A 13,379-nucleotide genomic window follows, 5' to 3' on the forward strand; every position below is an offset into this window, starting at 1 on the left:
CTCTAAACATCCAAATTTAACTTGCAGCTAGACTAAACCACCATCCAAGGAGAAGAAGTGGAGAGAGATGCCGATTTCTAAATGTTCCCAATCTAAGCCTATGAATCATGTGAAGGCACAGCCCTGTTTTCCTAAACATCTGCTCAGAATTTATCCTGATGCTCTATTTAAACACGCACAGGGGCACGGTAGGGGAGGAGAATGGCTTGATCAGGCCAAGGTAGGTTGGGAGGGTGGGAAGCAGAAGCTCTCAGGTGCCGGAGCTGCCTTCGGATCTACAGCAGAGGCAGCAACTTCAAAACGTTTCAACAAAACACTAGCTGTCTGAGTTGGAAAACATGCAAAATCAGGAAGAAATAACATCAGATTGGAAAAACAGCCATGGGAGAAGTCTCCCTCACCACAGGTCAGCCCACGTCATTGGGTGGCGATGGCCAACAAGTCATACCCTCTCAAGGTCGGCGTTTTCCCTGCTGTTATTGGCTCTAGGCGATGTTTGTCTCCAGTAGTTGCCTGCCCAGAGGTAAGTAACGTGGCTCTGTTCATCCTTCAGCTCCCCCAGCCTGATCCGAAGCGCATTGCTTAGAGGAAATTTGGGAAAAAATTGCTTTAGTCATGCCCAAAGCCCCACGGAAAGAACTAAACCCTCCTGTCTCAAAGTCAGCTACTTAAGCTTGGTGGGCTTTGTGGGGCTTTCCAAAGATCATTTCCTAATGTGGTGTCCCCCAGGGAGAACCCTTTCCCACATGGTTTTGATTACTGTCTTGAGTGAATCGAATTGTCATGCTAGAAGATAAAAGAGAGGCACTATTTTAAACACCACTGTTATTTTACGGAAGCTCCATGAAAAATTACATTGTTGTCAGTGGGACTGTGGATACTAACCCAGAGAAGCTGTGGATGCCCCATCCCTGGAGGTGTTCAAGGCCAGGCTGGATGGGGCTTTGAGCAACCTGGTCTGGTGGGAGGTGTCCCTGCCCATGGCAGGGAGCTTGGAACTCGATTATTTAAGGTCCCTTCCAACCCAAACTGTTCTATGATTCTATGATAAAGTCACACCCAACTGATGGTCTCCCAGCCAAACCAGGGATGCAGTGTAGGTGGTGGGCCTCTGAAGCCACGGAGAAGCAATCTGCAGTTCAAACACTGTGAGGAGCAGAGGTGAGTTTTCCCGGTGATAATTAAAATTAGAGATGCGAGCAGGGAGATCTCCCTGTGTGACAAATCCAAGCAGATCGAATATATGAGCAGAGACCAGACTGCATCGCAGGGAGAGCCTTGCTGCAGGAAGAGAGCAGGGAGATGCGGTGGATGGCAAGGTCTGGATCACTTGTGCCGTGCTTCAGAAGAAAAAACAACCACAAGTTTAAAAAAACAAGCCATTGCCAGAATTAGGGAAAAAAAAAAAAAAAGTCTCATTCGAGGAATATATTCAAAAAGGAGAGTTATGTAAAATGTGGGAAATAATTGCTGCTGCTCTACTGGATGCCAGAGAGACTCTGATGGGAGCTGTGGTCAGTGCCAGTGTGCTCTGAGGCAGAAGCTGTAGATAGAGTGGCCTGGCAGAGCCACAGAAGGGAGAGTATGGAAAGCGTGGCCCATAGGAAAACCACACACAGAGAAGAGGTTCTTCTACAAGAGAGAGAGGAGGTTGTTGTCAGGATAAATGCCTGCTTTTCAGCAGGATGTCAGATTTGCATTACGTCTAGAAGACAGCTTAATTTTCAACAACAAAAAAGGTTTTAGCAAAGTATTTGGACTACCATACAGTTATGTCCTAGCGTGATGCAGTTGGACAAGACAATCATTGTAGGTCCTTTTCAACTGAAAACTCCTCTCCTCTCCTCTCCTCTCCTCTCCTCTCCTCTCCTCCCTTCCCTTCTCATTCTCCTCTCCCACCCAGCAGGATACCTGGAGGAGCTGTGAACTCCCTTTAGTGGAGGTCTTGAACAACAAATTTGGCCACGTAGAAGTCTGCAGACTCCAAGCGTGGCCGGGCATGAGCTGTGTGGCCTCTTCAGGATCCTTCACACTCCGTGTTTGCCTTGTGTAAGTGGGGACACCCCTCATCTGGACAAAGACAAACAGAGCGAGCACCCTGCCACCATCACCACGCTGCAGGTGATGCTTTTTATCTTGACCACCCCACAGCCTCTGGGACCACAAGGCACTGTGCATTTCTGTAGGTACATACACATCTGCAGCTGGGATTGAACACATCTGGACTCATCTTGAAAAGCAAGTGCTGTGAAAGTTCTCAGTGGCTGGGCAGGACGCTTATCTGCTGCTACTTTGCTTCCAGGGAGTGTGAAGTACAAAGCACCCCGGTGAAGCAGCATTAGAGACATCTTTGGGAAGCATAATCTGTTTGGGAGAGGAGAATGGGGATGGAAGGAAATAGCTTCAAGCCTGCATCATCGGAGATTTTGGAGTTTGGCTGAAGTGGCTGAGAGCTGGGGTGTGGGTTTTTATTGAATAATCATCGCTTTCTGGGTAAAGTGGAAAATGTTCCTGTGAAATCTCTAAATTGCCAGTTGTTCATGTAAAAAAAGCAACTCTGGACCATGCGCTTCCCACGTGCAAAGTGCAGTCCCATTAAAGTGGCAGGTCTTTGCTCCCCAGGCAGGTGATGGGAGCAGCACGTTGCTGGGTGCTAACTGCTCTCCTTCACTCCCACCACCCGAAACTTGGAAACCAGTCTGTCCTGTTCAAATCCCCTCCTGGTTCCTGGCCTTCAGTTCGTTAGAGATGGGCTTTTCCCTTGTGGGACTGGAAAATGATTCATCCACCAGCCCAGGAATGCAACCCTGGAGGCGTCGTTTGCAGTCCTCTCCCAAAAATGTTCTTCTGGAGCTGGATTTCTGTGTGGAAGGAATGTGGTCTGGAAAAGTCCTCCCCAGTAAATCTTTGAGCAAAGAGGCTTCAAGTCCCAGCTTCATCCAGATCCTTGCTTGGGAGAGAAAACATCCTAAAACCAAAGGTGGGTGCAGTGGATCCATCCCCAGGGCCAGGACTCTCTTCCTGCTCGGGGTGCGAGTGCCGTGCTGAGGACCTCCTGCAGCTGGTGAGCTTCAGTACCACCCTCCTCCTCCTACCTGTTGGCAAGGGGAGCAATGTTTCTGACTCTGGAGAGACAAATCCCCTGCAAACATGGGCAGAAAGCCCTCGTGTGAGTGCACATCAATGCCTGATGACCCTTCCATCTCGTTACAGTCTGTCCCGGAGCAGCTTTGGTACGAAGTGGAATTGCTCGTTGCATTGTTCAGATGCCTACGGGTAGAACTGGTGTCCATTCATGCTGTTGGATAATATGTTTAATCCAAATAAGCCAAGCCCTGGGCGTAGTACTTTGACTTCTGGTGCTTTCCCTTCATGCTAAAAAAATGCTAAGGTAATACTGCCCTTTGCAGGACGGACTCTTTATTCAAGTGCTGCTATTCAGAAAAGCCAGGAATCAGGAAGGAGACACACTAAACTGGCCAAATTCTGTTGGGGAACAGCACAAGGATGCCTCAAGCATGACCTCTCGCTTGTCTTAGAAAGAGTCCTGTCCTACCCAGAAATAATGCGGGTTTCTTGTTTGATGTTCAAACACGGTAACCAGAATTGCCCAGGAAAAGGCTCTGGGCTCTTGTGAGCTCCTCACCGGTGTCATTGCTCCGACCCGTTGACAGCGGGTGGTGGTGGTGTTCACAGCAAAGGCTGTTGGAAGGAGTTGGGTGTATCAGCCTCAGGGCAAGGTTTTACCTGAAATGAGAGGGTTTCGGGGAGCACCACCATTTCTCACCAGTTTCTCATGCAGAGCTTGATGACAGCTGGGGGACACCATTGTTTGTTGGCACCCAAGCTGGTGGCTGGCTTTTTAGGTCTAAATGCAACATGGCAGTGGATAGTACAGGGGATACAAGTGACCTGGGTTTCAAGTCTGGCTTTGACTTTCAGAAGATCATTTCTGGTAAGGCAACCTAACTGTCTAGACTGTGATGTTGCCTAAAAAGTGGTTGCATGAATTCTTCAGTCATTGAAACCTCTGTATTAACAGAAAACAAGTTGTTTCCCTCAACTAGCCCTTCATCTTCCCATCTCAGAGAAGCTCTATGGGTCCTAGTTAACCCAGTTCAATCCAGCCCACCCTACATGCGACCTCCTGCGTGGGATCCTTGGGCTGGTCTACAAGAAGTAGGTGGAGATGACACACAGAAGGCCCTAGGCCACAGGAGGAAGTGTGTACAGCACCCAGCAAAGTGCCTGATCTTCCTTCACCAGCTGACCCAAGGTGATGATGAGTATCGGTGCCCTTCTGCTTTCGGCAGCGGGTCTCATGGGTGGGGGGAATGGCCCGAGTGCACACCTTCAGGCTCAGATGGTGCTCTGCGCCCTTCAGGGACCATGAAAAACAGGGAGGGGCAACGTTCAGCAGGGTGGGAATTTCTCAGCCTTGAAGGCGATTGATTTTTCTTGCTCCTTCCTGGTTGGCACAGGCAGGGCTGCATTCCTGTGAACAATAGCTCGCTGCCAGGCCAGCCCCAGCCCCAGCTACCTGCTGTACCCCGAGTCCTGTAGCACCACCTTGGCTCTGCCTGCAGGTCCCCAAGCTCAGCAGTTTGCTTGATTCATCCTCACACCTCTTCTTCACCTGCTAGGATGTGAAATCCATTAGCTCTGTTTAGCAGGTGTGAACAGCAGGAGTCAGCAAACTCATCTTAGCTGCCAGGCAGCCTGTCCTGGGGAAATGTTTACTCTCTTTCAGGGAAAGACTTGGGGAACAAACCCCAGAGTCCCTGAATAAAATCTGGATGCTCTCCTAGGACACAGTTCCCATCTACCCCTCTACTCTGCGCTCATGAGACCCCACCTGGAGCACCGTGTCCAGCTCTGGAGTCCTCAACATAGGAAGGACATGGACCTCTTGGAATGGGTCCAGAGAAGGGCCACGAAGATGCTCAGAGGGACGGAACACCTCCCTATGAAGACAGACTGAGAGAGCTGGGGCTGTTCAGCCTGGAGAAGAGAAGGCTCCAGGGAGACCTTATAGCAGCCTTCCAATATCTGCAGGGAGCTACAGGAGAGCTGGAGAGGCACTCTTTGTCAGGAAGTGCAGTGACAGGACAAGGGGGAATGGTTTTAAATTGGAAGAGGGGAGATTTAGATTAGATACTAGAAAGAAATTCTTTACTGTGAGGGTGGTAAAGCACTGGCACAGGTTGCCCAGAGAAGCTGTGGATGCCCCATCCCTGGAAGTGTTTAAGGCCAGGCTGGATGGGGCTTTGAGCAACCTGGTCTGGTGGGAGGTGTCCCTGCCCAGGGCAGGGGGGTTGGAACTCGATGATCTTTAAGGTCCCTTCCAACTCTAACCACAGTATGATTCTGTGATCTGACGTACATGGACGTCCCCCACGCTCTCCACGCCTGGGCACCACAGCCTGGAAGCTGCTGTGAGATATACATGGACATCCCCCACGCTCTCCACACCTGGGCACCACAGCCTGGAAGCTGCTGTGACAGGAATGGCTGGTGTGGGGTGGCAGCAGGACAGGGCTTCAGGACTTCATCCCCCACCCCAGCCCTCAGCAGAGAGACTTTGTGTAGTCACACGTGCTGCCGGGTCACTGAAATGAGACGGGTTAAAAATTAAGTTCACAGGGGAGGATGGAGTTATTCTGTGGGCACTCAGGTATGATCACCAGCGTGAGCAATCAGATTTCCCACAGTTGCTGGTCTGCCTGAATGCTAAAAATAAATAAGCTTTGTCACTGCAGCCAGCGTGTCCTGCAACTGCACCCTTCAGCATCCAGTGACCCTAACTCCCATTAAAACCATTAGGACCAGTTGGTTTCACCGGTTGCTAAAGGAGAGAAACCTGGGTCACTTCTCCTGCAGGGTGGGGGTGAGCTGTTGGGGACCTGAGTTGACTTTCTGGTTCTTGTGCAGACATCCCATGTAATCTTGGCCAAAACAGCATAAATAACCTCCCTTTGCTTGAGCTCCTGGGTGAAAACAAGACATTAATCCCTCGTTTCTCTTTGCTCGCAGTGTGACTCCCATGAAAGGACAGTCCCAAGGAGCCTGGACCTCAGGAGGTGTCACCACCATGGCATGAGTGAGTTACTCCTCCACCGCCCAGGGGCTGCAGTGGGATGATCTTTGCCAGGTTAACTAGTGCTGGGGTGGCTGAGCCTCCCTCCCCTGCCCGCGCAGCCCGTGCTGTGAAATGGCTCCTTTCTGCTGGATTCAGCTGACGCTGGAAATCGCAGAGGCTCTGCTTGATGACCCTGACCGAAGCGTGCTGGAATTTGCTGGGCTTCATAAGGTTTTCATTAGGGCTGAGAGAAAGAGAGAGAGAGAGAGCGAGCCCCTGAGGTTTTTGTGAAACTCCTAAACTATCTGCACAGCAATTTGCAAAACCACCCCGTTTGTGGGGATGTTTTTTACTGATCCTCTCTGCTTTTTGTCTTCCTCTCCTCATCGTCTTCCTCTCTGAGGTAGATGTGCTGCTCTACCTGGGGGAAACATCTGCTCCATACCATGGCTGAGGACTGAGGACAGGGTGACAACAGGATGCTCAGGAGGAGGTTGGTCTTTGTTACCAACTTGCCGGGCTGGTGATGGGGTAATCTGGGTTTGTTTTTGTCTTTGTTACCCATTTCTTGCAGGGATACTGGTTGGGAAACCTTATCCAGATCCATCCCTGCTCCCTCCCTGGTATCACCCCTGTAACAGCAACCGATAATCCCTGCTTCCATCTTAAGGTGGACATGAAACAAGTAAACATTTCAGTTCAAGGCTCCCACGATGCCTGACCCAGGGATTAAGCCTGTAAGTCATCTCCATGTGCTCTGCAAAGGGCTGAATCAGGATTTAAGATCTCTAGAAGAAAATTGTAATTTAATAACAGTAATCAGGAGCTGATAGTCTGGATCCCCAGCTCAGATGGTTTGGGCTTATGTAAAAATGAGAAAAACACCCAGGAACTGGAACACAATAGTTTCGTTCCTCTGCACGTCATTCCCCTGTCGTTAGACTCGGTGAAATCCACCACATCATTGCCATAAAGCTCACCCCATTAGACTCTCCACCTCTTTACCTGCAGGGCCAAGTCCTGCTGAGTCTTCATTGCCACCAGGCGTTTCCCTAAAGCTTTTCTGGCATTTCAGAAAAGCAGGCTAATTTTCTGAAGTAGTAGCAAATCTAAGCTTTTGTAGCACAAACCTTATTCATCCTAGCAGACAGTCAGCCAATAACCTGAACAACCTCAGGTGCCTGACCTCTCCATCAGCACTGGGAGTAGGGTTTGATGACGACCTGGGGCTCCTAATCATAGAATCATAGAATTGCCCAGGCCGGAAGGGACCTTCAGGGTCATCTAGTCCGACCTCCCCGCAGTCAGCAGGGACACCCCCAACTAGACCAGGTTGCCCAGGGCCTCGTCGAGCCTCACCTTGAATATCTCCAGGGATGGGGCCTCAACCACCTCCTTGGGCAACCTGTTCCAGTTGATGGGCTGTTGGTCTGGGGGACTCGGGTCCTTCTGGAAGCCTCCCCAGATAAAACAACGGTCTGAATACATCCGGATCTGAACAGGGGCCCCTCTGCTGCATTCCTCCCCTGGCTGGAAGGCAGCCAGGGCTGCTGTTTGCCCGTGCCACGTCACGGTCCCACCTCGGCCATCCTGTTTTCTCAGCACACCTGCTAACCCTTGGCGGCGTGGCGCGGGAGCAAAGGGAGAGGGATGCGGAGGATCCCACGCCCACAGTGCACACAGGCAGGGCCAGCCACCCCCGGAGATTGCCACCTCCCCAGGTCACCCCACGCCGGGGCCGGTTGCAGATTAACCTCCAAAAGGTGACGGTAGGTAGATCTTTTGCTCCAAGGCAGGAGTCCTTCACCAGCGAGATGGCTGGAAGAAATGCCCTCCCTGAGGATTTGCCTCCACATTTCCCCCCTGCCCCAAGATGTAATTTTGGAAAAGAAAATAAACTGCAGTATAGCACTCTGTGAAGCCATCGATAGCAGACAGATCTCATGCAGAAAGACCAAGGGAGGCCTGGCATGGTACAGCCATTTCCATCAGTGTTGTTATATCCCGTTGTTACAGACAGTGCCGGTATTTCTCCTTGCTAGCAGACACTTACAGTCATGTCTAATGATGAGACATAGACATTTTAGGACATCAAAGACAGGTTCAAGACTGACCAGAAGCCCTGTCAGACCTGCTGTGATACTGCAAGGTGTCATCTCTGACTCCTCTCTCCTTTTCTTTTGGGGCAGGGTAGGGGGGTGAGTAGTACTTTTTCCCCTAAGTCTGAGGAAACGTGAGCTTCATACTCCCGGTTCAGCCCAGCATAGCTACCTTAAAATGGGTCTTGCACTAAGATTGCCAAGCAGTTAATTGGAGCGACAGGTACAGGTTTCTTCTGCCTCAGTGCTGTGAGCCCTGTACCAGAGAAACTGCTCCTGTCCTAACCTGCTGCGAGCTGTTGGCTCCGGGAAAACAAATTGCATCTCTAGAGCTCTCACTGAAGCTATTCCTGCCCCAGATCAGCATTTACCCTTGTGCTGTCCTTGGCTTGCCAAGGCCACTCCTTTCCTCTGAAGAAGAAGATTTGGCCTGTTCTGCCCCTGCAGGATCTGCTGTTTGCCCGGCTTCATGCATGGCGTTGCCCAAGAGGTCTCTGGAAGGGCTCGTTTGCAGGATTGAGGTGCCTGTGGGTGCTGAGAGCCACTGGCCGATGCGAGCCACGGACCAGAGAAGGATGCATTGACTCCCTGCAGCTCAGGATGAACCGTGTCTACATCGGTGCAGCACAGCGCTCCTCACCCCAGTGCCCGGGCACATTCCCCTGTCCCAAATCATTTCCATTTGCTGCGTTAACCATTAACCAGCACACTGTTACCTGTCAGAGGCAGCTCTGTGCTGCCCGGTCAGCTGGTGCTCGCAGAGCACTGCCCTGGGAAAGCATTCCTCCATGAATCCCCAACTTCCACTGGTCTGAGCCCGCCAGGGCCAAAGAGCAAAGCTGTGTTCACTTCCCCGTGTTGAAACTCCCCTTGCAGGCAGCTGGGACAAATCCTGAAGCTGGTGCCCCTTGGCTACCAGTCATCCCTGTCATCCCCTGGTTAGACGCTGTGGCTGGCTGAGATGTACCTCTCGGGGTGCTCTTTTGCTTCAGCAAGTTATAACTCCCAACAAGTGAGGTCCCTGTACATATTATGGCCAATATACACGCAGACGTATTGTTTTCTTACCTCTTTCCCCCATACCCAGGAGCACAGCAGATGAGGTACCAGTGAGTTACAGCACAATCCTCCTCTATCAGATCTGTGGAGGACCTATGTAGATTTCCATTCAGATATGATGATTTTGTAGAGCCTGAGCGAGGTTGCCTGAGGAATGTGCAGTAAAATGTCATGTGCTTTGGTTGCAGGTCAAGGAAAACTCTCCTGAAACATTCTCAGAAACGCATGCAATGCTTTGGCTGCGACAAGCCAGAACATTTAACCTCACATAAATAGTGATGGGTCTTTGCAGTGGGGTCTTGAGCAGCTTGTGGGGTTTTTTTGCCTCCTTCCCTTGCATTTCCAAAGCGTGAGGCCCCTGCTCTGTTATCTCATCTGCAGGGTTTGGCCCTTCCCCGGGGTTTTTTTGCCTCCTTCCCTTGCTTTTCCAAAGCATGAGGCCCCTGCTCTGTTATCTCATCTGCAGGGTTTGGCCCTTCCCTCTTCCTCCCGGAGCTCTGTACCCGAAAGCAGGGTGGAAATACCTTTGCAACGTGTCATTTTGCAAATACATCCTTGGCAGAGCCTGTTTCCCCATGCACAATGTTAACCTTGTCCACAAGCTTGTGGGACGGTCAAGGCTGAGGCAGATGTGGGCCATTACACTACCAAACTTTGGCAGAGTCTTCCTCCCAGGAGCTTTTGATTTACCCCAGCATCAACATTTGACAATGTCTTCAGTGTCTTAGGCTTGCATTAGGACACTGAAAACAGCCTCATCTGCCATCTGTACACGTGAAAAAAACCCTTTAAACCACAAGGTCCTTGAGCTCTGGGAATTCTGAGTCAAGGCTTAGGACCAGAATGTGAGAGCATCAGGTCGTGCACGTGGGAAAAATAGCTGGAACAGGAACATCTCAGGTCATGTTTCAGTTATGAGTCAGGCTATTCTTTTTTCCACCAGTAGTCAGTTAAACTGCTTGGAAATAACGTCTTCTGCTCTATAACCCCTTGGCATGACCAGAATTAGCAGGAAGGAAAAGTGCCTACAGCTCAGCACTAAATGAGCCTGTGTTTTATGACAAACATTTTCTTTTCCCTCTGTACTGACTTACATCTGCTTTACATCTATTTCTACACATTCAGGCTCCTTAAAAGCTCCCCAGGATTATTCATTACTTTCTCACTGTGGTGATGGAAAGGAGTGGGGACAGGCAGCTCAAAGATCACCCGTGCACCAGCCTGATGTGCATTACCAAAGTTGTGGGCATAGGAATGACATACTCTATCCCAGAGCTCAAATTCATGGATCCACAGCCATGGAAATGGGTTGGTTTACATCAGCATATATCAGCACTGAAAAGGACCCAGACACACAGCAGGTATTAATTAAACCCTTGATGCTGGGGTTAACGACTTCATGTGGCAAAAGGGGAAGTAGAGCATGATGGAGTTTGGTACTGATCCTCTGAGGTCTCCAGGTGTCCTCACTCCAGCTTCTAACGCTTCCCACCAGAGCTGCTGGGGTATGACCCTCTCTGCTGGGCCAGCACTGGGCTTGGGGTTGGCTTCAAAGATCAAAGCAGGACCTGCCACAGGTCCTCATCTCCTGTGGGCTGAATGAAGACACACAACATGGTTTGTCTGCTTCCTGCAACAGGTGAAGACACTCAGCATGATGAAGTGAAAAGAATGAAAAATGAAAGGTGAAGGCTGTTATGGGTTTTGTGAGCTGTAACCTGCTGACATTGAGGAACAACTTGCTTGCTAGGGGTCAGTTTTGCATCTTCAACCATGAAACTAAGATCTCTGAAGTGTTCCTCAAATATGGGCACACCCAGGCAGAACGAGAAGGTTCAACCCAAGCCCTGATTTGCAGGTATCTGTGATTAGTGGTATACTGATCTGTAGCTGACGTCACAGGTATTTTGGGTGCTCTTCCCATTAGATGTCCCTTGGGGTCAATGGACTAGATCTGTGGAAACTGTGTTGGTTTAAACCTATTCCGATACCTGGCTTAACTGATAAGCTGGTCCATATCTGTACTCAGTTTGTGTGGGTTAATTTAAAGCATTAAGGAAATGGTAAGAGAAGTTTGATGTGTAGAAAGGGAAGGATCTGGAAGGTTCCCAGTCCAGAGAGGTCTCTATCGTTGGAGATATTAAAACCCCACTGGACGCAGTCCTGCGTCCCCCAAAAGCAGAGCCACCCGGTGACAACAGGGTAAGACGTGGTACCTCCACCTTTCTCCACTGAGGGTCATTCCCTCCACCGGCAGCACCACACAGATGCCAGGCAGGAGCAGTTGGGACTGAGAGGAGATGGTTTGTCTTCAGGACACCCACAGCCAGTAGCATCGGGGCAGCTGCATATTACAGCCACCCTTTGCATATACTTTTTTCTTAACGAAAGTATTCACAGACACAGCTTTCTGCTGCAGAAGGTGGCTACGGCTGATGCTGCCAGCTTCGCCGGGGTTTTCTGGTTTATCATTACTGATCTCCTGGGAGAGCAGCCCAGTTGCATGCCCCAGTGCTCTGTTACGTCCCCGTTTCGGCCAGTAATCCTGAGGGCAACCCTCACCCCCGCTCCCCATCGCCCTGGGCTGCACGGGGAGAGCCAGCTCAGAGTCCCAGGGAGCGTGGGACCAGGCTGTGTGCCCCAAGCACCTCTCTGCTCAGACCAAAATTTGGAGTCTGGGACTGGAGCTGGGACTCTTGGCCCCCAACATCATCGTGGCACCTTGCAGCACCTCGCTGAGCAGAGATAGAGAAAAGGCTGGTGTGTCGGGGGGGAATGAAACCACCCTCCTCTGCCCTTTTAAATCTGGACAAAACAGGTTTCTAATTAAAGCAGCACTTAATCATTATCGCTGGGTGAATGCAGGGCTTGGTGGGTATTTGATGCAAACAGTGAGTTGGTTGAAACTCTCTCACACCGGCTCCTTCTTTGTCCCTCGTGAGCCTGGGAATGGGTGTGATCTCCGGGTAGGAGTGTCTCTGCGGTTAAGTAGAGGATTGAATTACTGAACACTGCTGTTCCCGGGGCCGACAAGGTAGCAGAACAGCAAACAAAAGTGCCTTGAAACCAGCTCACCAAAGAGAGGAGAAAGTGCCAGGTTCTTCTCGGGCAGAGAAGGGAGACCTGTGAGGACACCCTGCGCTTTCCAGCAAGGTAAGCAACTCCCCTGCACCCCGTTTAGTTTTATTTCTAAAGGTCAGAACTCTTTGATTACTTTTGTTCTGTGGGATAGCAAGAAACAAGCAAAAAAAAATTAAAATAGAGTTTACATGTCTTTTTTTTAAAAAAAAAAATAGGAGAAAGTGCCAGGTTCTTCTCGGGCAGAGAAGGGAGACCTGTGAGGACACCCTGCGCTTTCCAGCAAGGTAAGCAACTCCCCTGCACCCCGTTTAGTTTTATTTCTAAAGGCCAGAACTCTTTGATTACTTTTGTTCTGTGGGATAGCAAGAAACAAGCAAAAAAAAATTAAAATAGAGTTTACATGTCTTTTTTTTAAAAAAAAAAATCACTCACTTTGTGTAAGCCAGAATGTCTTTACTGAAATCAGTGAGCCCCTCCTGATTAACACCGTTTGGGTGTTATTAACCCTTCCTGGTTAACACACTTTGGGAGCTAACTATCTCAGCTCCCTGAGAAGCCGGCCGGGCTGAGATTCAGCTCTGAGGACACATGCTTTTCGTTCAGCTCTGCAGAGACTGGCTTTGATTTCACGCAACGAGCAATTAACACTAGTTTGGTTCAGCCTGGCTTGTTTTATGCTTTGCTGCTGTGGGGATTTGCTCAAAGCTCGCCTTTCCAACGCCATTAGGGGTCCAGGCAGTGACAAGAAGTCCTTGTAAGTTCTCATTGATAGGTCTGGTTGTCACCTAATCGATGGACCTGCTAGTGGCTGAAGCGCTGGGCTGTGTTGCTCCATAAGCACACAGTGTATTCTCGTCCCCTTTGTTTGAGATGCAAATTGCACTGATATAAAAATTGAGTTGTAATGGAGTTGAGCCGCGGGCTTACTTGCCAGTATTTTTCTTAGGCGTGCCTTTTAACAGCATAAATATTTAACACAAAGGAGAACCGATATGAATTAGCGTCCGGGGGAGGTTCACGCTTACTCAAGGCTGCCCCAGCACAGATGTAAACAAATGTTA

General features: G+C 50.1%; 1 protein-coding gene across 4 annotated transcripts in view; it reads left to right on the forward strand.

The window, feature by feature from the left end:
* The first annotated feature begins 12,171 nt into the window (after positions 1–12,171).
* Positions 12,172–13,379, forward strand: part of VILL (villin-like) — a 38,012-nt gene continuing 36,804 nt past the window's right edge. For 2 of the 4 annotated variants that reach the window (XM_014945158.1, XM_014945155.1), the window contains exon 1: positions 12,172–12,390. The gene's annotated coding sequence lies outside the window, so the exon portion shown is untranslated. Of the gene's footprint in view, positions 12,391–12,538; positions 12,603–13,379 lie in introns of those variants that run through there. The other 2 variants (XM_014945157.1, XM_014945156.1) reach the window with 1 other exon arrangement.

This window comes from Calidris pugnax, unplaced genomic scaffold, assembly GCF_001431845.1.
Source record: "Calidris pugnax isolate Ruff unplaced genomic scaffold, ASM143184v1 scaffold54, whole genome shotgun sequence".
In the NCBI taxonomy this organism is placed as follows: Eukaryota; Metazoa; Chordata; class Aves; order Charadriiformes; family Scolopacidae; genus Calidris; species Calidris pugnax.